A 20860-nucleotide genomic window follows, 5' to 3' on the forward strand; every position below is an offset into this window, starting at 1 on the left:
CTTCTTCTTCTTCTTCTTCTTCTTCTTCTTCTTCTTCTTCTTCTTCTGTTCATTGTCCACTCTCCAAAAATTCTGTTTTGGGTACACATATGTATATTTGTATGTATATGCATACATCTATTTGCTACCTCCGTCCAAGGAGGGGGCCTAGAAACAACCCTAGAGACACCCTAGTAGCAAATGAACATGCCTGGCACCTAGATTTTGTTTCTATCTCCAAAAAAAAATTCTGGACTTCTTGGAGAAATAGGTGATCCCAGGGTGGGGACAGAGAAAGTATGAGTCTGGAACATCTTAGAATGCTAACCAATAAGGAAGTGCTCAGAGAGCTATGGGGACATGACAAAAGGGCACAAGAGCCACCACTGGCTCATCTGAGACCATTTGAGTTTAAAATAAACAATGATAATAAAGGGTTATAACCCACTAAGTAAAATAAGAATCCATGTGTCCATGGGTCAAGGAAAAACTCTGCTTTCCTTTATTTTCACATCGAATATTTCTGACACTAGATTTGTGGGGCTTCTACACACTGACCAATTCTCTGACACCAGCTGGGGGCCCTAAAATTCATTTCAACTCTGATCCTCAGCAGAGTTAGCACAGACCCCATAGGTTAAGGGTTCAGTTCCATAAGACTGCCCCCCACTTCAGGTGGCAATCACAAGTAGTAAGTCTCAGGTTACCCCCAACGTCTGTCCAGCTTAGCAGCAAATTGGAGCATCCTGCGACCCCCTCTGGAGGTTGGATACGTTGCCAGAGTGGCTCACGCAATTTAGGAAAACCGTTTACTTACTAGTGCTGATTTATTACAAAGAATATTTTAAAGGATACAAAAAACAGCCAGATGGAGAGATACATAGAGTGAGATCCGGAAGGGTCCTGAGCTCAGGAGCTTCTGTCCTAATAGAGTTGAGGTGTGCCCCACTTCCAGCACATGGAAGTGTTCAACAACCCAGAAGCACCCCAAAGTCTGTACTTTTGGAATTTTTATGGAGGCTTCATCACATAGGCATGATCAATTATTAACTCAATCTCCAGCTGCTCTCCCCTTCCCAAATGATGGAGGGTGGGGTAAAAGTTCTAAGCTACTAATTGTGGCTTGATCTTTCTGGTGACCAGCCCCCATCCTGAAACTATCCAGGAGCCACCAAGAAACACCCTACTAGAACAAAAGACATCCCCTACCACCCAGGAAATTACAATGGATTTCAAAACGGTGTGTCAGGAACCAGGGTCAAAGACCAAACCTTAGAACAAAAGATACTCCTAGTGCTCTTAGCACTTAGGAATTTACCAGGGTTTCAGGAGCCCTGTGTCAAGGGTGGGTCAAAACCAAATATTAGACCAAAAGATGCTTCTAGTACTCTTATCAATTGGGAAATTACAAGGATTTTAGGATCCCTGTGCCAGGAACCAAGGGCAGAGACCAATGTATATATTTTCTATTATTTCACACCATGGTAATATAAATATATACATCCTGGAGAAGACAATATTCTTTCTTCCAATAGAAAGGTCACAAATAGAATTAAAAGGAATGTCGGAAAAATCACCATACAACATCATCGTAATGATCACTGGGTTAGGTAAGAAGCATCAGTGCATGACTAGAACCAGTCAGAGGTGTCCCATCCAGGCTGATTTCGGTAGGGTATCTAGTCTTGCTCTATACATAAAGGAACACATGCGACCCATGAGTGTTCTTTAAAAGTAGCATCCAGGACCAGATGCACTTTCTCGCTTTGTGTAAGTGCCTGTGGGGACATAGTTGACACTCTCTGCCGATTCTAAGAACCTTTCTTATTCAAGCCCTCAGTGGCCTGTCAAGAGGTTAGCAACCAAGACCTGGGACCCAGGAGGTGCTCAGGGAATGTGTGTCGTGTGCACCAGTTGGTGATGGCAGACTATGTCCATTCTCATTTGTATTGTGAAGGAGCAATCATTTCTTGAATTAGCAAAGATTTTGTACTCTTTACGAAGTTCTCTCTTTTAAAACTTTGGACATTTGAAGAGGATGTGCAGAGCTTACTGGAAAGGACATTCTAATTGTGATTGTGATAACTGTTGCAGCCGTGGCCTGGGATCAGCCATGGCTGCCTGTATTCTTGCCCTGTGTACTCCCTGTCCACATTGACCCTGGTCTGCAGCCTATGACTTGCTTTGGCCAATGAGATGCTGCCAAGCTGTACACAGGCAGTGGCTTGATAAATGTTTGCACATTGAAGCTTTTCTGCCTGGAAAGCTCACTCTAAGAGTCAACCGACCACCATGTAAGAAGCCTGACCATTCTGAGATCGCTCTGCTGTCAGGAAGCTGACGCTAGCCACGTGGAACAGCCAAGGTACTCAGGCTGTGTTAAACAGAATAATGGCTCCCTGAAGATGTCTAGGTCCTGAACATCGGAACCCGGAAATATGTTATATTCGTGTAATGTTACATGTTACGTTACGCGCTAGCGTCATGCAGCATTTCTATTGTTCCGGTAGGAACAAATCCATATACACGTGACAAGCTGTAAAATACGAATTGAATAATATTGGAGGTTTCTCATGTCAGTGAAGTACTCTTAGATGTGCATCAAAAACTGGTATTGAACAACATCAAGATAGATGGTGAAATGTGAACTAAGATCTTTCGACTGCAGGTAACGGAAAATTACAAGAGCTCTCTTAGGTTAGAAACGAAAATGCACGACGTGGATTTCTTACCACAACACGGAGGTATGTCAGAAAGCAGAAAATGAAGGAAGAACACAGCGTGCTCTTGAACCAGGACCTGAAAAACCATCAGGAGCACGGCAGGGCTTCTCTGTTTCTCCGGAGCCACCGGAGCCACCGGCTCTCTCAAGCCTGCTTTACTCTGTTTATCTGTTTGACTCTCCTCCTCCCCCTACCTTCTGTCTCCAGGATGACTTTCTCTGCCTCCTCAGGAATTCATGGTCAAACAGGATATTCCCAGCCCAATCTTTCCTCAGCTTGCCATCTGAGGTGCCAGCTCCTGGCACCTTTTTTATTTATTAATTCATGAGAGAGAGAGAGGCAGAGGGAGAAGCAGGCTCCCAAGGAGCAGCGAGCCCGATGCGGGACTCGATCCCAGGACCCTGGGATCATGACCTGAACCGAAGGCAGACGCTTAACCATCTGAGCCACCCAGGCGCCCCTGAGGCTCAGTTTTAAATTCCCTGGAGAAAGAAAGGGGTCCAGGTGGGTCGGTTATGTAGCCCTGGTCCAATCAGCAGCGGCCAGGAGTGCAGGGCCAGCGAATGCAGGGCCTGTGTGTGCGCATGTGTAGATGGATGAGCGTGATGGCATGTAAAACAGGCAGCCGCGCCAGAGATATTCTTATAACCCATAATATCTAGGCAGTAGTAACCTCTTGGGTCCTAGCACTATGACTTTAAGGAAAGTCAGAAGCATAGGACAGGTGATCCCAGATGCCAAAGCCAGGAATTCTGGGACTACAGAGCCAGATGCGCTTCTAGGGAAAGCCTGAGTCAGAGCGTGGGCTCCTGGGATGTTACTTCCTGGAACGTATGCCCCACCCACTCGCCCTCGGATCGGGGAAGTCCAGACCTATGGGACATTCGGGGCGTGGGCCTTAGGGAAGCTAATGTGTGGTGTGGGTGGTGAAGAAATAGCCTGTTTAATCTGTCTCTAGACAACATGCTCCTTTATGTTTCCCTACCTTTCCTAATGCGTGTCTCCGTTTGAGGAATTGAAAACACCCACACCCTCTTAATTGTGACGACGTCTTCAAAGTGAATTAATTATCGGGACTAAAGTCAAATCTGTACTTATAATACTGACAATTCATTCTCAAGTAAACATCCCTCTGGGAGATTCCGATCCATGTCTCTGGGAGAAGGCAGTGGGCTTCCTCCCCACCCTGCCCCTCACCAAAATTGTATCCCACCCCTGGTTGAGAATAACTGACTTCAATCAAAAGACAAGACAATTGTATTCCACAGATATTCTTATTGGTGGTAATTATTATTAAATCAACACTTTGGGAATCTAAGAAATGGCTTTAGAGTGAAGATTCATGAGGATGCATTTACTTGTAATGAAGAAATAGCCTTGAGCCATTTCATTTTATTGAATTGCCTTTGTATTGGACATTTTTATATCTGCTATTAAAAAGTCAGCTATTTTAGAGGTACCCTCATATTGTGTCATACTTTCTGAAGTATATATAAAATGCAATTTGTGCAAATGAATAAAATCTCAAACTCAATGGCTAGCTGATCTCTGCATGGCCGGGATAATAAGTTTTCCTAGTGGGGGCACTCCTGCCTACAAACCACATGGTAGTTAAGAGCAGTGTTACGTCTTTATTACTCTAACATCTCATCATTCACTTACAATTGGGTTTATCAAGGCCACCTATTGTTGTCTTGAACATTTGCGACAGATCTGTTATTTCTGCGTGAAGGATAAGTTGTTTTCAACAAATATCGAGAAAGGTTGCTGCATAAAACCCTTTTTCCTAGAATCGTGAGAACAAGAATGGGTGGGGTTTTTCTTGTCTTAGAAAGATCGAGCAGAGTGTTTCCCAAAATGTGTGCTGTGGGGTGTTATCAGATATGATGCAGAGAGCTGGGGATGAGAGCCCTTGTACAAACAGACATAGAGAGATCCACTGCAGGACCCCTCAGCGTCTGTGATATACTAATGCAGAGTAGCTGTATCCAAGAAGAGGACACGTGTGCGTGGCTTCAAAACAAATTGGATCACAGAAGTCCTTTTTTGAGAACCATGTTGGGAGATTAATTCCAGGCGAAGTAATTTTGAAAAAGCTCATTTATTCTAAGGGTGACTTTTTAAGAAATTGAGGTGAAATTCACATAACAAAATAAACAACTTTATGTGGCATTTAGTACATTCAGGTTGTTGTGTAAACAGCACTTTTATCTAGTTCAAAACATTTTCATCATCCCAAAAGAAAACCCCCTACCCATTAAGTCCTATTCCGGTCCCTACTCCAGCCTCCCCCAAGCCTCTGGCAACCCCTGATCCTCTGTCCATTTAGTATGGTTGCTTTTTTTAAAAAGACTTCATTTTTTAAGAGCAGTTTTAGGTTAACAGCAAAATTGAGCAGAAGTTACAGAGAGTTCTAGGGGCGCCTGGGTGGCTCAGTCATTAAGCGTCTGCCTTCGGCTCAGGTCATGATCCCGGGGTCCTGGGATCCAGCCCCTCATCAGGCTCCCTGCTCCGCAGGAAGCCTGCTTCTCCCTCTCCCTCTGCCCTCCCCCCCGACCGGCTCATGCTCTCTCTCTCTCTCTCTCTCTCTCTCCCTCCTGCCCTCTCTTTTCTCTCTCTCAAATAAATAAAATCTTTAAAAAAAAAAAAGTCACAGAGAGTTCCCAATACCCCCTACCCCAACACACGCACAGCCTCCCCCACTATCAACATCTTGCCCTGGAGTGGTACATTTGTTATAGTCGTATGTTGGCTTTTTAATTGGACATCTGTAATGGGTCTTTAAAACCTTGTTTTGTTTTCGTAACTCAGATTTTTTACATGAGCAGATATACATGGCATATCTCTACAGATTTGTTCTATAGTTCCACTTTTAATGTTACTGTCCTCTATCCCCCAAATGTTGTCTGCATGAGCTTTTCCCCCCTACTCATCTGCATCATCACATTTTGCTTCATGAGTGTGATGGCGAAATGCACAGATATTTCCAGATAACCCTTTGGACTTGGGTCCTCTCATCTCTCCAAGATTGACATTATGGCTTCCATGGAAATAAGAGGCATTACTGAGCACACCTTACATCTCCTCACCTCCCCGAAACGAGAAGTCTATTTCTTTTTTTTTTTAAGATTTTATTTATTTATTTGACACAGAGAGAGCGACAGCAAGAGAGAGGGAACACAAGCAGGGGGAGTGGGAGAGGGAGAAGCAGGCTTCCCGCGGAGCAGGGAACCTGACTCGGGGCTCGATTCCAGGACCCTGGGACCATGACCTGAGGCGAAGGCAGACGCTTAACAACTGAGCCACCCAGGCGCCCTGAGAAGTCTATTTCTTGAGCAGAATAATGGTTGAGTTTAGGAAGGGAGGGGGCGTCTAGTTTTTAAATGTAGTCCTCTCAATCTTTAGGTGAAATGTAAAACTTTAGGCCGTTGTTGTTTCAATCTTAAGATAGCCACTAAGTTAGTTTCAAAATAATTAACTGATCATTCAGTCATTCAGTGATTATTTGTCAGACACCCCTAGGTCTTCTAGATGCTTTGGAGGAAAACCAAAAATGTAAATAAATAAATAAATAAATAAATACCTGTCTTTAGGTGGGGAGATAATGAATAGTAGTGGGTAAAGTTCCTTAGGCTTGAGCCCAAGTACTCAAAACATGCAACTTGTATTGATTTTCTACTAGAGTTTTCTAAAACTCTTCTCGTTGACTGGTTGCCTCTAGCTTCCATCCTGCTTGGTAAAATAAACTTAATTGTATTTTTTTTTTCCATACACATTTAGTCAATCCAGGGTGTTCTTGGTCATTTCAAAGCTTTCCCTTTCTGCCTGGTCTCTGGGGTGGTAGCCAAGTTCTCAGAAGCTCAGTATGAGGCAAGGTTTGGGGTGTTTAGCTTCAGCAGAGGAGCCAGAATGGGTCTGCTCCCCCTGGCCCCTGCGCATCATTGACATCCGTGCTTGCTGGCACCAGCCGGGATATTTCCATCTGGTCTCTGGTCCATGAGCACTGCCAGTCACCTGTATCCTCCGAACTCAGGATACTCAAGTCCCATCGTTGTTCTTCTGGTCACACTTGTGCTTGGGAAAACCTGGGACTGCTCTTTGGACCATGCTGGAGTGCATGGGGCCTCCCCAAGTGTCCCTTAGGTCCTTCTGCCTGGCCATTCCCAACCCTCAAGAGTCACCGTCACTTGTCTATCCTCATTCCACAGAGGAAGGCATGGGGAGCTTGCGCACAGGTCTCCATACTCATCTCCCGCTCCTTGCAAAAGCCCCCCCCCCCCCCCGCTCTGACTCTCATTGCCTTTGCCCAGCTTGGGTCATTGTTCTCTCTTCTCCAAGCCAATCCTACACTCCATGCCTTTTGTTTAGTAGTCAATGACTCCTGAGTCTCCTTGGCTTTTCAAACTGAAAAAGACTATATTCTTGGAACTCAATCCTTTGCTCTCAGACTATTGGCTTTACCACAGGCTTCAAAAGCCTATTCTTAAATTCAAAACCCAAAACTGAGTACTCTTCTCCCCATTTACTCTAACAATTCTTTTTTCCCTGAGTTGATGATGCCTGTGACAGGAACAGCCATCAGGTCACATCTCAAATTGCTAACTTTCCTCTCTCTGTGTCTGAGGAGGATGTGTTTTTTTCTCTCTGAGTGTAAAAAATTAACTAAAATATAAGGTTACATCACAAGTGATGTCCCAGAGCTGTATTTGCTTATTGACCAACGTGATATAAATAGTGTGCAGTTAGTGGTAGGTCAAATCAATATGGGATGGTCTCCGGAGTTTTCAGATAGGACAGGGGCATTGATTTGTTTGTAACATATAAATTGGTGGAAAGAAACATCTAGTGGATTCCACAGTGAACCACAAAGATGGGGATACACAAGGTGTGGCCATGGGGGGCACGTTCATAGATGTAGAAGGATTACTGAAGCCGGGGGTGGAGAGGATTTCAAGGAGGAAATGGCCAGCTGCATGTATGAAAGGCTATAAGGAAGTAAAAGCAAATACCTATCGAGAAAAGGCTATTGTGTTAGTTGGAAAGTTCCCACGTGTTGCTGTTGGGAAAGCATCCAGTAACATTCCCTGATATTTCAAAGTTACTGATTTCTTCACGGAGCACAACATATAATACAATGGAGACTGTAGGAGTGGACAAAGAAAAGTAAGACGTGTTGGATTCATGTTAGAAAATATTCACTGACCCAGAACACTGCCAGAGAACACTTTCACCTCCCATGGATACTAGTCCTTGGGGCTCTGTACTCATAATGACACACTGGTGGGGGGAGTTATTTGGCTTTTCAGAATCATGCAAATAAAAAGAAAGGAGTAATAATATTAGCATCCTATTACAAACTAGCAAGGTAGTATGTTCAAAATCAGCCTTACTTTAATCTGCGAGTATAACTGGGCGTGCCGTCAGCTGCGCTCAACCATTATTTATTTGTTAGTATTCTAGATGGGCTCTCAAAGCCATATGTCTACATTAGAAATGCACAAAAAGTTAATGGAGAATCAAGCTACAGTATTAAATTTTAAATTGCAGAGCATATTCATAATATTCTTGGATCTCTTCTTTTTTTCATTTTAAAGAATTCTTTTCTGTTCAACTTATTTGGGGAAAAAAAAGAAATGGCTTTCGTTTGATTATTTTTTCTTTTTTTAAATGAGCTTTGGCTTAACTAGAGTGAGTGTCTTGAAGCCATTTTAGTCTTGTCCTTGTACTGTATATAAAACGAATACAGGAATCTGTTCAGGATGATGAGTCAAAAAAGTCTCCAGCTTTAAAGGGCCTGATCTATTTGATTGTACTTACTGAATGATCGGTTTGATACGCGTTGGAACCTTACATAACATCAGTTTTGAAGTAACTACATGGTGAACATTTGATGTTAACCGAATAAGCATTTTGGGGGCTTGGTGATAAGAGCAAAATCTTGCTCCAAGTCAGAGGACACCGGTAGAGCCTAGTTCAGTGTCTGCCTGCTGAAGAGTCTGATACCAGTTCCGCGGGGTAACTGGGAGTTAGACCTCAGAGTGCAATAGGAGGTGAGTCCGTGACAGAGAGAGGGGGAGTGTGTAATCGAATGAGTGAACTCAGGTGGTTGATGAGTGACTGTGAGGGCATGAAGGGAATGAAATTTATTTAGAGAAACTCCCAGGTGTAGACCTCCTTCCACATGTGACCATGGGGTCACAGACTTCCTGCTTACTAAGTCCTCCCTTGGTGGCCTCCAACTTTTCGAGCATTTTGCCAGGATCAGGCAGTGACCTAGAAGTTCTGGAGGCACCAGGAAGTTTTGGGGAAGGGACAAGGGTTTAAGAAGTACAGAGAGTATCACGAAGCGCATCTTTACCAAAATTAAGAGTACACTTGTCGGGATGAGCACTGAGTCATGCATAGAATTGTTGAATCACCATCTTGTACATCTGAAACTAATAGAACACTGTATGTTAATTATACTGGAATTTTAAAAATAAATAAATAATAAAATAAAATAAAAAGACCAAAAAAAAAAAAAAGAGAATGAATTCTGAAAGTTTTTCTGTTCTCCTTACCAGACTTTCTGGATTCATGTATCTGAAATCAAAGATACTTTATATATGTATATTTTAAAGATTTTATTTATTTGAGTGAGAAAGAGAAAAAGAGAGAACTTGAGTGGTGGGGGGGTAGTGGCAGAGGGAGAGGGAGAGAAGCAGACTCCCCGCTGAGCAGGGAACCAGACTTGGGGCTCGATCCCAGGACCCTGGGATCGTGACCTGAGCTGAACACAGAGGCTTAACCGACTGAGCCACCCAGGTGACCTCGAAGATACTTTTTATATGGAAGGACCCAATCTCAAAACCAAGTTAGTAATGTTAGTAATGAATGGTAGAGCCCACATAGGGTACTGAAGACTCATTACATTTCACCACACCTGCCCCAACACAAGGGACAGAAGAATCCGAGTGGATTCCGATGTCTGTTGCCAGTGCCTCCTCATAGGACCCGTTCAGCCTAGCTTGACTAACTCACCAGCTTACTTCTTCTCTGCCCTGGACCTGCGTGTGTGCTGCCCCTCTTCTTGGGATGATTTCCCTCATTCGTGGGCCACTTCCTTCTCATCCTTCATGTCACAGGTTAAACTGAGCTTCCCCGTGACAATCTTTCCTGAGTGTCAATCTGGACAGTTCACAACTCGCAATCATATATTTGTTTGTTCATTTACTTGTTCGTTCCTTATCCCCTCTATGGTGGGTGGCTTCATTTCCTAGGGCTGCCGTGACCAAGTACCACAGAATGGATGACATAAGCAGCAAAAATTTGTCGTCTCACAGTTCTGGAGGCCAGAAGTCCAAGGTCAAGGTGTTGTCAGGGTTGATTCCTTTGGAGGGCCGTGAGGGAGAATTTGTTCCAGGTCTCTCTCCTTGCCTTGTAGTTGAGCTTCTTCTTCCTGTGTCTTCACATTGTCTTCCCTGTATGGGTGTCTGTCTCCAAATTTCCCCTTTTTATGTGGACACCAGGCATATTGGGTCAGGGTCCACACTAATGACTTTGTTTTAACTTGATTATCTCTGTCAAGACCCTATCTCCAAATACGGTCACATTCTGAGGAGCTGCGGATTAAGACTTCAACATATGAATGCGGAAGGGGCACCACTCAGCCCATAACAACAGGAATTGTGCCATTTTCTCAGCACCTAGAACAGAATCGGGCACATCATAGACCCTCAACTAATGTTAGTTGAGTGAATAAATGACCTACTCTTCTCAGCTGTTTAAGGAATGAGTTCTTTTTTTTTAAAGATTTTATTTATTTATTCGAGAGAGGGGGAGAGAGGGAGTATGAGTGGGGAGCAGGGGCAGAGGGAGGGAGAGGGAGACAAGCAGACTCCCCGCTGAGTGGGGAGCCCAACGCAGGGCTCCATCCTAGGACTCTAAGATCGTGACCTGAGCTGAAGGCAGATGCTTAAGTGACCAAGCCACCCAGGTGCCCCAGGAATGAGTCCTTTTGTGGGTCTAGTCCTGACTCTCCTCTGCTGTGCTCTTTGGTTCTTACATGCTGGGAAATTCTCTTATTGCTTCAGAGCCCTTAGAGGGTGGGTGTACTAACTACTTTATACAAATTCTGTGTCTTTCCCGGAAAAACTTAAGCTAACTTCTTGGAATATGCAAAATAGAGTTGACAAGGTTCTTAAGTGGAACAATTACATGTCACATAGATTCATAGCCTTGTTTACAGAGGTGAACATAGGTTGTCTCCAAGCTTTCTGGTTTACGTGGTTCATAGGGTCCATCAGATAAAAACAGGTCAACTGCGTAGGACAAGAGCAACTGTTACTGGTTGTTCATGTCAAGAATGGACAAGCATTTCTCCTGGGCATGCCCCTAAAGGAGGCACTGCATATCGTGACAAACACATACTGATAACATATTTTCCATAAGACACACCAAGAGGTCTGCAGATGGATTGTTTCTCTTTTTTGAGTTTTTTAAAGTTAATTTTAATGTATTTGTAATTTCTGATTATAGAAGAGCACATGTCCATTGAAGAAAATGTGGAACAGGTAAGCAGAAAAAAAGAGGTTAAAAATCATCTAAAATCCCAGCATCTAGGAAAAAAGCATAGTTAACATTCTGGTGTGCATTTTTCCTATCTTATATTATGCACGAATATAATTTTTAACAAGAGGTTCAAACTGCATATTGTTTTTCAATCTGTTCTTAATTAAACTATATATCATGCACATTAAACATTAAGTGTCATTAAACACTCTTTAAAAATATGTTGAATAGCTTCTACCTATTTCATTAGATAAAGGCATTTATTTATTGAGCCAATCCTTTATTGTAGAAGAGTGAGTTGGTTTCCAAGATTGGATACTATAAGAAATGATGCTGTGGGTATACTTATAGATAAATCATTGCAAAAATTTATAATTATTTCCTTAAGGACAAATTCCTAGAAGCCCAATGGTCAAAATGTGAAAGATTTTTTTTAATATGTATATATATATATAAATGACCACTTTTCTATACAGGATTTTCTACAATTTACACACCAGCCAGCTATATTTGAGAGTACCAGTTACTGGCACACTTACTGAAACTTTGTGTATCATAATTTTATTTAATTCTTGTCAGTTTGATACACTCATTGTTATTTTGATTTGCACTTTGTTCTTAGAAAAGCTAATCTTTTCCTAAAAATAAAGCAGTGGGCTCTGCAATTTGGTAAATTACCCTTTCATGGCCTTTGCCAATTTTTTAAAATGTTTTATTTATTTATTCATGACAGAGAGAGAGAGAGGCAGAGGCAGAGGGAGAAGCAGGCTCCCCGCCCAGCAGGGAGCCCGATGCGGGACTCGACCCCAGGACCCCGGGACCATGACCTGAGCCAAAGGCAGACGCCCAACCATCTGAGCCACCCAGGCGCCCCGACCTTTGCCAATTTTAAATTCACTTTTTTTTTTTATTTGTGAAAGCTTTTTCTTGTGTATATTTATTTTTTTTACTTCGTATGTAGCAATGATGTTTTCCCAATTCTGTTTGTGCTCTTCCAACAGAGGAGCACAATAGGCTTGAGTTTTTAATATTTAGTGTTGTTTCTTTTATGTATTAATGTTTTTATATAGTCATATAGACCAGTATCTGTTTTATCTGATGTTGTTTTCAGTGTTATGATTAGAAAAGCCTATGGCACCCGAAAATTACATAAATGTGTATCTATATTGTCTTCTGGGATGGTCATGTTTTTTTCTTAAAAATTTACATTTTTAGCCCAGCTGAAATCTATTGTGGAATATAATGCAGTTTAAATGAATTTTTCCACAAATATTTAGTCAAGTTATATAATAAATATGGTTTTTAAATGAGACAGCTATCATAATATGTTAAATTCTTAAACATTCCTGTGTCTGTTCTGGACCTTCTATTTTTGTTACCCTGGATTGTTTGGCTGGTCCTGCATCCATACCAGATTGTTCAAATTATTGTGGCTTTATAATATATTTCAACATTTGGTTTCAAGTCCCTTCTTATTTTTCTTTTTAAAATTTTCTTGGTTATTCTTGCATGTTTATTCTTTGGATAAACTTGAAAAGCATTTTGTCAAGTTGCAAGAATGTTAAGTTGGTGTTGGATTAGATTAGAAATGTATCACATTTATAAAGCAAACTGGGAAGAATTAACACTTTAATAATAATGGATTTTCCTATCCAGAAATACGGTGTCTTTCTTCATTGTAAACTCTTCTTTTAAATGTTTTTTTGTTTGTTTTCTTTACATAGTATTGCAGATTTCTTGCTAAGATCATTTGTAAATACATCATATTTTCCTTCATTTTGTGAGTGAAATAATCTATATTTTTTAATATCTAAAAAGTGATTGATACTTGTATATTTATGTTGCTATCCATCATTTCCTAATAGTTATAACATTCTCATGGATGATTTTCTTGAGGTTTCAAGAAAAAATTTGAGGGGCGCCTGGGTGGCTCAGTCGTTAAGCATCTGCTTTCGGCTCAGGTCATGATCCCAGGATCCTGGGATCGAGCCCCGCATCGGGGTCCCTGCTCCGCGGGAAGCCTGCTTCTCCCTCTCCCACTCCCCCTGCTTGTGTTCCCTCTCTTGCTGTGTCTCTCTCTGTCAAATAAACTAAAAAAAAAAAAAGAAAAAATTTAAAAATGGCATTAGTTTTGTTCTCTTTCCAATGTTTATACCTCCTATTTCTTTTCTTGTTTTATTATGTTGTTTGGAACTTACATGATGTTGGGTATCCTTATGTTATTCCTCTCTTCAGTTGAAAAGCTTATTGGAATAATGTAAATTGTTGGCTTGCAAAATATTTATTTACCGTGTTGGCAAAGTTTTCTTCTGGTCCCAGTTCACTACACATATTTATAGTTAATGGATATTTAATTTTATCATTGATTAATTAATTTGGGATAGCTATTGAAATTTTGATTTTTCTCCCTTGATATGACAAATTATGTGAGTAGGTTCTTAAATATTAAATAACCCTTGCATTCCTAGTGTAAATTCTTTTTCATTGTGATGTACTATTCTTTTCATGCTGGATTCAGGTAGTGAATGCAATGTTTAAGATTTTTATTTCTACACATTCGCTGGACTATTTAATAAGCTTTCTCTTGGAGTGTTTAATCTTTATCAGGTTTTAATATCGTGGTTTTGCTAGCTTCATAAAATGAGTTGGACGCTTTCCATCACTTTCTCTACTTTGGAATTATTTAAATAGCATTGGAATATTAGAAAAATGAAAATAACTCAATAATTCATTTTTGACAAGGTTTGTGATTTCTTCCACGGTCTATTTCTGGTCTACTCTGGTCTATTTTATTTCTATTTCTGGCCTATTCCAATGTCTTACTTCTTCTTTTTTTTTTAAGATTTTATTTATTTATTTGACAGAGAGAGACACAGCGAGAGAGAGAGAGAGCACAAGCAGGGGGAGAGGGAGAGGGAGAAGCAGGCTTCCCGCTGAGCAGGGAGCCCGATGCAGGGCTCGATCCCAGGACCCTGGGATCATGACCTGAGCTGAAGGCAGACGCTTAACGACTGAGCCACCCAGGCGCCCCAATGTCTTACTTCTTCTTGAACCAGTTCATAAAACTCTTTCTCAGACAAGTGCTTCTGGAATGTTACTGTAGAGACGGACCTCCTCGGCGTGTAGATTCTGATTCGTTAGATCTACGCCACGTATCCCACTCTCTAGTGAGCAACCCTAATTCACAGAAAGATAGCAGAATAGCTAAGGAGATGGATAGCACGTACGTCTTGTTCTTCAGAAGCAGACCCTAACTTGAAGACTCAAATTTGTGCACTCAAAATGTGATTTGTTTAAAAAGTGTTCCCAAGAGAAGCTGCCAAGGGAGTGGGGGGACAAGATGGAAGCCGGGGAGAAGCTGAGCACGGGTGTGCGTTCAAGTGATGTCCCAGCCTCCACCTGATCCCACAGGGAGCTCTGGAGGAGAAATTACAACTCAGAGTCTGTCCTGACTTGGGGCAAAGGAACTGGGCTTTGTTCTCCTGCACTGGTCAGTCATTGGCTAAAGTGGGATCAAGGGCTGTGGGTGGGGGTGATGTAAACTCCCGGGTACTTCCTGCTCTCATGCCTGTAGGCAAAGTGGCTCCAGTGCGTTGAGGTCAGTCTTCCCCAAAAGAGTTGCAGAAGTTGGGGGACGGGCACGCACTGGTAAAAGGGGTCCGAGGGCATCTGGGCAGAGCAGTGACAGTGCTAGCTACGGGAGGGACTCTGTAGCCCTCAGATAATCTTCCATAGACATTTTTTTTTAATTTCAGACAAACATTAAATGAAAAATAGGGCAACAGAGGGTTTGAGATTGCACTCTTATGAGTTCTGACAGTCAACCTTTCTATGTTGGAATACTTTTGCCGACAATTGATCACCTGGGAATAGGGTTGACATCCTTTTGCAAAAAGCTAGGAACCACTTAATAAGGGTATATGACTGAATAGGGAGCCATATTACCTTTGCTTTAAGGTGAGACATGGGAAAACCATGGGCAAGGCCAAGATTCTCCCTGAAAATTGCTTTTCATTTACTACAGTCCGTAGACACATAGGAAATAAAAGCCTGAGGTTCTACTTCACATAATATAACAAAAATATCTTTGGGGCACCTGGGTGGCTCAGTCGATTGAGTGGCTGCCTTTGGCTCAGGTCATGATCCCGGGGTCCTGGGATTGAGCCCCATGTCGGGCTCCCTGCTCAGTGGAGAGCCTGTTTCTCCCTCTCCCTCTGCCTGCCACTCTGCCTGCTTGTGCTCTCTCTCTATCTCTCTGTCAAATAAATAAATAAAATCTTTAAAAATATATATATATCTTTGGCCTGGAATTTTTCAAGGCTTTGAACACTAAAAATATCTCAGTAAATGACCCAAATTATTTCCAAAAGTATGAGATAACTAAAAAAAAATGTATATGGAAATTTAATAACCTATATACTAGTTTGTGATTTGAGGAAGGTCTACCAAAGCATCTTTAATTTTAGAAAAACTTACCTGCTACATCTCTTCTTTCATGCAATTATTAACTAGAGTTTCAGTAACTTGTTCAAACCAAATCTGTATGTAAGAAAATGTTTGTTATTCTCATTTCTATAGTAGGAGGGCATATAGTAGGAAGACAAAAGTGGCATTGGATCCTTAACAAACACATTACCCATTATCACTGGGGTAGATTGTATTTTTCATGCCCTTCTTAAAATATGACATTGACACTTCTCCTTTGAAAGGTGGCATCTGCGTTCCCTCCCTTAAAACTGGGTGAACCTTTGTAACTACCTTGATCAATAGAGAATATGGCAGAAATGACGCTGTATGACTTCTGAGGCTAGGTCACCATAAGCAATACAGCTCTTTTTCTTGCTACGTTCACCCTTAAAACCCGGCCGCCATGTTGTGAGGATGTCCAGGCAATGCAGAGAGGCCACACGTGGGTATCCCAGCTGACAGTCCTAACTAGGCCTCCAGCCAATGGCCAGCATCAGCCTCAGACATGTGAGTGGATGAGTCTTCAGAAAACTCCGGCCCTCAGGCTTTGAGCTGCCCCAGCTGAGGCTCTAGACATTGTGCAGGGTGTGGAGACAAGGTGTTTCCATGACGTTCTGTCTGAATTCTTGAGCCACTAAATCTATGAGAGCCAATAAATGATTATTGTTGTTTTGGAACACTAAATTTGAGGTTAATTTGTTAACGTAGACATGCACCAGTAATCCACATTTCCTCCCTGATTCAAGACATCATTGTCATATACTAAACTTTCAAGTAGACATGGGTCTATTTATGAATGTTTTTGTATTTTCTTGATCTGTTTGGTAGTATCTATTGAGGAGAGTTTCTTTTTATATCATTATATCCATATATATTGTGGGAAAACACAAACCCCCAAATCTCTGTAGTTTAATACAACAAAGACTTATTTCACATTCACCTGAATTCCACCATGAGTCAGTTGTCTTTCATGCAGAGATTCAGTGACACAAGCTACTTCCATGTATGATGCTGAAATCTTAATATATGGCCTTCAGGTCAACAGAGTATGAGAAGGAAAGCAATGAAGAGTTTGTGCCCAGAATCTTAAATGGCTTGACCCATTGGCCAGAACCAGTCTCACTGTCCCATCAACAACTAGGAAGCTGAGAAATGTAAAAAGAGTACACAGATTTGGGGTGAGAAGTAGATGTTCTTGCCACACCCTTCCTTATTTATGGCTTATTTCCCCAGAAATGTCTTAACTATTCTCAGGTAGATTGTACCTGACAAATTTTAGAATCCAAAACATTGCATTGTAATCATTTTTATAAAAAAACAAAAACAAAAACAACAACAGATCTTTTTGTTTGAGAGGAGAAAAAATAAGCTAAAACAAAGAGAGAACAGAATAGTTCCCTATTTTGGTACTGTTGGATGTTTTGATTTGTTGTTCCATTCCTACCAACCAAGACTCTTTCGGTTCCTGATTAAGTATTACGAATCTTGACTTAATGTCTACTTCATTTAGCTTAGGCCACAACCAATTCCTGGCTGTAAATCCAAAAGTGGAGAAAAGGACGATGGCATTTTCAAATTTCCTTGATGATTTCTCCTTAGAGTATTAAAGAATACAAGCATGATCTGTAGTAGAATAACCATATATGAAACACCACTGGGGGCCTGGGTGGCTCAGTTGGTTAAGCATCTGCCTTCGGCTCAGGTCGTGATCCCAGGGTCCCATGATCCCAGAGCCCCAAGTCAGGCTCCCGCTCAGCAGGAAGTCTGCGTCTCCCTCTGACCCTCCCCTCTCTCGTGCTCTCTCACATTCTCTCTCTCAAATAACTAAATAAAATTAAAAAAAAAACAAACATCATTGCCCTGTAACTAAAACATTGGCCTGAAAGACCTAGTCTCAAAACAGAAAATAGACATATCGCATGAAGGGAATATCTAATAATTTAATAGTTCTACAGTTTTACTGGAGGAGAGTAAAACATAGCCCTATTAAAAATAAGATAGGGACACCTGGGTGGCTCAGTCAGTTAAGCCTCTGCCTTTGGCTCAGGTCATGATTCCAGGGTCCTGGGTTTGAGCTCTGTGCTGGGCTCCTTGCTCAGTGGGGAGCCTGCTTGTCCCTCTGCCTGCCGCTTCCCCTGCTTGTGCTCTCGCTCTCTTTTTCTGACAAATGAACAAAATCTAAAAGAAAAATAAATAAATAAAAAAGAATAAAAATAAGATAAAATGTTGCATTCAAAAGAAAAACAAATCTTCCTCAAAGAAAACTTTTGACATAATTATATGATTCTAATTGCAATCTCTGGAAGAGTAGGGTGAGTATGGATGTTGTCAATTTTCTGTTGAGCTGGCAGGTAATTTTCCATGGAGGAGCAGAGAGAAACCTGTGGTTTCATATCTGTATGTATCTGTGCTTGTAAATACTGCCCCGTTGCCTTGGAACATGATGCTTCTGGTCTATCTCAGGCCTGCCTTATGCGGTAAATCACATTTTTTTGTAAATCTCATCTTTTGAGATTACATTGTGCTAGGATGTTCCTTCTTTTCTGGATGAAGGCAGTCAAGAGTCTAGCGGGCATTAGAAGTGGGCAGTAGGCCTGCCCCAGACTTCTAAAGGGAGAGGGAGACAGAGCCCATGCGGGGTTCAATTAGTGGTCCTTTTCTCTTCTATATTTGCTCCTGAAATGATCCGGTTCCATGGCTTTAAAAGGCATTTACATGCTGATGACTCCAAAATTTTTATCCCCCACCCAGATCTCTCCCTTAAACTCCAGGTGCTGTCCACCTCTCTACTTGGGTGTCCACCATCCATTTCCAGATCAGAACCTCCTTAATTTTACCTCCACTCTCACTACACACTTCTTTAACCTTCCTTATTTCAGTCAGTGACAACACGATTAAATCGGTTGTTCAGGACAGAAAACTCTACATACTCCTTGATACCTCTTTTCCCCCCTCAACTCATAAGATCAACCATTAGCAAGGGTTTTTTTGTTTTTGTTTTTGTTTTTGTTTAGGAAATCCACACTCAGACTGTTCCTGGAATCCAAGCACATTTCACCACACCACCACTACCAACTTAATCCAAGTTTTTTTTTTTTTACTAAGAGGTAAGTATTAATTTGTCCATGAATTATCCCCCTGTAGAGAGGAAATTGGCCTCTTGTAAATCTCTGTAGAAACTGGCCAAGGATAGTGCTTAAGGCCATCAATCCTGGTCGACCATGAGACTTGGACCTCAGCCCTCCAAACATACCCAACTCGGAGCTGGTGCTTCTTTAATCATGAGCACTGGTGTGACAAATCCTGCTGCTAGCTTTCTTTGTCTTACAGCTGCAACACATAGTTTGGATCCTTCACTCAGTTCCCTAACACTAGAGGTGGAGCTGTTAAGCTAGGGATGGAGCAAGGTTCTACTGGATCATATTGCTCTTACACTTTGGTCCCTCATCATGTCCAGGGAGAGCCTGGCTCTTCCCTAGCCATTCAGCTTAAAAGCCCCACATCCCAAAAGTCTTGCCCCTCTCCCACATGTGGCATCTGGGGTGAAGCTACCCCAGCATGAGAAGGACAATGATGAACTCATGTATCTGCCTTGATCCTGTCTCCACGAGTTTCCTTCCAATGACTGATATTTTTACAGGTCTAGTCTGGGTGCCAGCAGTACATTTTTCCTTATTGCACAATGGGTGTTCTATTATGTCCATACCCCCAATTCTTGCTTCTGCCTCCCTCAGCCACTGTACTCATTCTCCAATTTCCCGTTTCAATTAAATGGGAACACCAACCAATCACCAGTTGTTCATAGCAAAAACCTAAGCATCCTTGCCAATTCCTCTTCTTCACCTGAACCAAAAATTCAGTCCTTCAGCAAGTTCTGCAAGAGCTCAACTTTCAACATACAGTCAGCACTTAACCATGTCTCCTTGCATTAGCCTCCTAACCAGACTGTCTATTTCCACAAAAGACCCAGGGTCATCTTTTATAAACCCGAAGTGGGCCATGTCACCTTCTAGTTCAAAACTCCCCAGTGGCTCCCCATCACATTTAGAATACCCTCAAATGCCTTATCATGGCTACAAGGCCCTACATGGTCTAGCCCTGGCCTCATTCTCTTCTACACTTGCTCTGTTCCTTCCGCCTGGAATGATCCTCTCTCAACATGACTCTCTCTGAACTTCACCCATATCTCTGTTCAAATACCACTTCCTCCTGAGTGCATTTCCTGGTTGCCCAATCTAAAATAGTAGTCCCCTTCACCCTGATCACCTTATTATTGTTTTGGTTTGATTTTCATCGTTGCACTTACTGTCACCTTAAAGTATATTGTATATTTGTTTCTGAGCCTCTTGTCGGTTTCCCTAATGGGATTCCAGCTCCATGGGAGCTGGAACCTTGTCTGTCTTGTTTGCTACTCTGTCTCCAAGGTCTAAAACAGGGCATGGCACTGCTCAAAAACAAACTGTTGAATAAATGAATGAGTGGGACTGAAAAAAAGGTCTGAAAATCACTTCCCAGAGATCTGGGAAAATCAGAAGACATTTCTAAAACTAGAATTATTCATTGATTCAGTAAGAAAGGCAGGGTCTTCTGCACCTAAGAGGTGTTTGATAGGGGTGCCTGGGTGGCTCGGATGGTTAAGCGTCAGCCTTCAGCTCAGGTCATGATCCTAGGGTTCTGGGATCGAGCCCCGCATCGGGCTCCCTGCTCAGTGCGGGGCCTGCTTCTCCCCCTTCCTTTGCTTCTCCCCCTGCTCATATTCTCTCTCTCTCTCTCTCTCTCTCTCTGTATCTCTGTGTCTCGAATGAATAAATAAAAAAATCTTTAAAAAAAAGAGGGGTTTGATAAAGACAGATTGAATAAATAAATGGATAAAATAAAGCTGCCTTTATTCGTCACATGGAACAGCTATGGAATACCTCTATGCCTGTTATTTTTTTCTTGATTCAAATCACCAAGTGTGTTTTTTAAAATTAACTTTTAATTGAAAAAGTCATAAATTTGGGGAAACTGTCCAATATGTGAAAAAATTCTTTTGGGAAAAATAAAGAAGTGTCAAGTATGATGAGTGGTATCAGTTTTGTGTGTGGGGGGGAAGATCAAGAAAAACAATCTTTCTTTGAACATCCAGTCGATGATTATTC

This window comes from Callorhinus ursinus, unplaced genomic scaffold (genome assembly GCF_003265705.2).
Source record: "Callorhinus ursinus isolate GAN/ISIS: 27379988/994484 unplaced genomic scaffold, GSC_fseal_2.0 scaffold16, whole genome shotgun sequence".
NCBI lineage: Eukaryota > Metazoa > Chordata > Mammalia > Carnivora > Otariidae > Callorhinus > Callorhinus ursinus.